General features: G+C 46.3%; 1 pseudogene; it reads right to left on the bottom strand.

Moving 5' to 3' along the window:
• LOC118375223 (voltage-dependent T-type calcium channel subunit alpha-1G-like) overlaps window positions 1-3,560 on the bottom strand; it is a 346,606-nt pseudogene that overhangs the window by 319,383 nt on the left and 23,663 nt on the right.

Raw genomic sequence — 3,560 nt, 5'->3', positions numbered from 1 at the left:
CTACTCCAACTGTGGTGACATATCGATGTGTGGAAGTGTCTCTGTCTGAGACTACCTGGAGAATCACTACACTATTGACTTGGGATCCTACAAAACTCATCTGAGGAGGAGGGAAAAAGAGAAAAGAGAGGAAGAGGGAGGAGAGCGGGGAGAGAGATGGAGAGAGGTGGAGATGGCTGGAGAGAGGTGGAGAGAGCTGGCCTCACTCCAGTACCCCTGTCACTCCTGCACTAAACTAGAGAAGTCCTTTCTAACATCCTCGTCTTGCTTTTCACACTATTTTGCTCTCTAATCAACCCCTTCATCCCAAATCATCTTCCAACCCTCTCCTCAGCCCTCAGCCCTCACCCCCTCCTCAGCCCTCACCCCTCCTCAGCCCCCTCAGCCCTCACCTCCTCAGCCCCTCAGCCCCTCACCCTTCCTCAGCCCTCAGCCTCACCCCTCCTCAGCCCTCAGCCCTCACCCTCCTCAGCCCTCACCCCTCCTCAGCCCTCACCCCTCCTCAGCCTCAGCCCCTCACCCCTCCTCAGCCCCTCAGCACTCACCGCCTCCTCACCCTTCTTATCCCTTCAACTTCACTTTACATCCCCTATACCATTTATAATATGAATTTGAACACATCAATGTCCTTCACATACGGTGATGCCAGAGAAGATACTAAAGAGAAGCTTAGTAAATGAATGGCACGAGACTGACTTACTCAAGATCAATCAAACACTGAGTGAAATCAAGCTGATGTGTGCACTTCATTATAAGCCTGCTAACACAAATGCACACACACACACACACACACACACACACACACACACACACACACACACACACACACACACACACACACACACACACACACACACACACACACACACACACACACACACACACAGTGTGCTGAGAAATGCTCTTTGGCAGTGATTATAATTACTTTCCTTTTCAGAAACAGACACTTCCTCCGAACACTCCTAAACGGAACTAGCAACCGTTGCCAGGGGGTGTGTACCCGACAACCCGTTACCTTGGTTACTATTGTCTGAGTTTGGCTGTGGGTTCTTGTGAGGGAGACAGGGTTGGCATTTTGCAGACACTGCAACAATGTGAAACAAAGGGATACACACCCACACACACACTAAGCCCCGTGTTATCCAGACAGACTGTATGTAGGCTCTCTCTCTCTCTCTGTCGTTGTCGTGATTCACAGCATGTTCTGGCTACGGACTCCCTCTGCCCCTGTGTGAGAGTGCGACTCACCCGGCCAGCACGATGAAGAAGTCGAGTCTGTTCCAGGTGTCTCCTAGATAACACTTCTTGCCAAAGATGCCCAGCGCCACCATCTTGATGACCATCTCCACCGCAAAGAACGCAAAGATAAAGTCATCAAAATCCTATCCAGAGAGAGACAAAGACCATATGAATGTAAATATCACTGTATTAACTAAATACAATAGTTGACAAGACAGTTAAAGATATTCACATCCCATTCCTTCAATATGAAGAAAGATAAATACATTTTAAAGTGAAATCGAATCAAATCCCATTGTATTTGTCACATGTGCCTCACAGTGAAATGTTTACTTACGAGGCTTTAACCAACAATGCAGTTAAAAAAATAAGAGATTAAAAATGTTTTACTAAACAAACTGAAGTGAAAAAAGTAACACAAAATAACAATAACGAGGCTATATACCGAGTCAATGTGCAGGCTATATACAAGGGGTACCGAGTCAATGTGCAGGCTATATACAAGGGGTACCGAGTCAATGTGCAGGCTATATACAAGGGGTACCGAGTCAATGTGCAGGCTATATACAAGGGGTACCGAGTCAATGTGCAGGCTATATACAAGGGGTACCGAGTCAATGTGCAGGCTATATACAAGGGGTACCGAGTCAATGTGCAGGCTATATACAAGGGGTACCGAGTCAATGTGCAGGCTATATACAAGGGGTACCGAGTCAATGTGCGGGGGTACAGGTTAGTCGAGATAATATAGGTAATTTGTACATGTAGGTAGGGGTACCGAGTCAATGTGCGGGGGTACAGGTTAGTCGAGATAATTTAGGTAATTTGTACATGTAGGTAGGGGTACCGAGTCAATGTGCGGGGGTACAGGTTAGTCGAGATAATTTAGGTAATTTGTACATGTAGGTAGGGGTACCGAGTCAATGTGCGGGGGTACAGGTTAGTCGAGATAATATAGGTAATTTGTACATGTAGGTAGGGGTACCGAGTCAATGTGCGGGGGTACAGGTTAGTCGAGATAATTGAGGTAATGTGTACATGTAGGTAGGGGTACCGAGTCAATGTGCGGGGGTACAGGTTAGTCGAGATAATTGAGGTAATGTGTACATGTAGGTAGGGGTACCGAGTCAATGTGCGGGGGTACAGGTTAGTCGAGATAATTGAGGTAATGTGTACATGTAGGTAGGGGTACCGAGTCAATGTGCGGGGGTACAGGTTAGTCGAGATAATTGAGGTAATGTGTACATGTAGGTAGGGGTACCGAGTCAATGTGCGGGGGTACAGGTTAGTCGAGATAATTTAGGTAATTTGTACATGTAGGTAGGGGTACCGAGTCAATGTGCGGGGGTACAGGTTAGTCGAGATAATTTAGGTAATTTGTACATGTAGGTAGGGGTACCGAGTCAATGTGCGGGGTACAGGTTAGTCGAGATCATTTAGGTAATTTGTACATGTAGGTAAGGGTACCGAGTCAATGTGCGGGGGTACAGGTTAGTCGAGATAATTGAGGTAATGTGTACATGTAGGTAGGGGTACCGAGTCAATGTGCGGGGTACAGGTTAGTCGAGATAATTGAGGTAATGTGTACATGTAGGTAGGGGTACCGAGTCAATGTGCGGGGGTACAGGTTAGTCGAGATAATTGAGGTAATGTGTACATGTAGGTAGGGGTACCGAGTCAATGTGCGGGGGTACAGGTTAGTCGAGATAATTGAGGTAATGTGTACATGTAGGTAGGGGTACCGAGTCAATGTGCGGGGGTACAGGTTAGTCGAGATAATTGAGGTAATGTGTACATGTAGGTAGGGGTAAAGTGACTATGCATAGATAATGAACAGCGAGTAGCAGCAGTGTAAAAAGGGTTCAAAATAAATAGTCCGGGTGGCCATTTGATTAATTGTTCAGCAGTCTTATAGCTTCGGGGTAGAAGCTGTTAAGGAGCCTTTTGGTCCTAGACTTGGCGCTCTGGTACCGTTTGCCGTGCAGTAGCAGAGAGAACAGTCTATGATTTGGGTGACTGGAGCTTTCCTCTGACACCGCCTGGTATAGTGGTCCTAGATTTTGGAAATACAGAAAGGGTATTTGGTAGTTGTTGTAGTATGATGGTAGTTGTTGTAGTATGATGGTAGTTGTTGATTGTGTTGATCACAGTGGCAGATATCAACTGCTACAGGACATCACAAAATGAACTGGTCAATACATAGACAAATAAACCTCCTATTTGATTATCTAGATAAAGTGACTCTCTCTCTCTCTCCTTTATCTGTCTGTCTGTCTGTCTGTCTGTCTGTCTCTCTCTCTCTCTCTCTCTCTCTCTCTCTC

This window comes from Oncorhynchus keta, chromosome 3 (assembly GCF_023373465.1).
Source record: "Oncorhynchus keta strain PuntledgeMale-10-30-2019 chromosome 3, Oket_V2, whole genome shotgun sequence".
Lineage (NCBI taxonomy): Eukaryota > Metazoa > Chordata > Actinopteri > Salmoniformes > Salmonidae > Oncorhynchus > Oncorhynchus keta.
The sequence above is the reverse complement of the archived record's forward strand: the minus strand, read 5'-3'. Positions and strand labels throughout refer to the sequence as shown.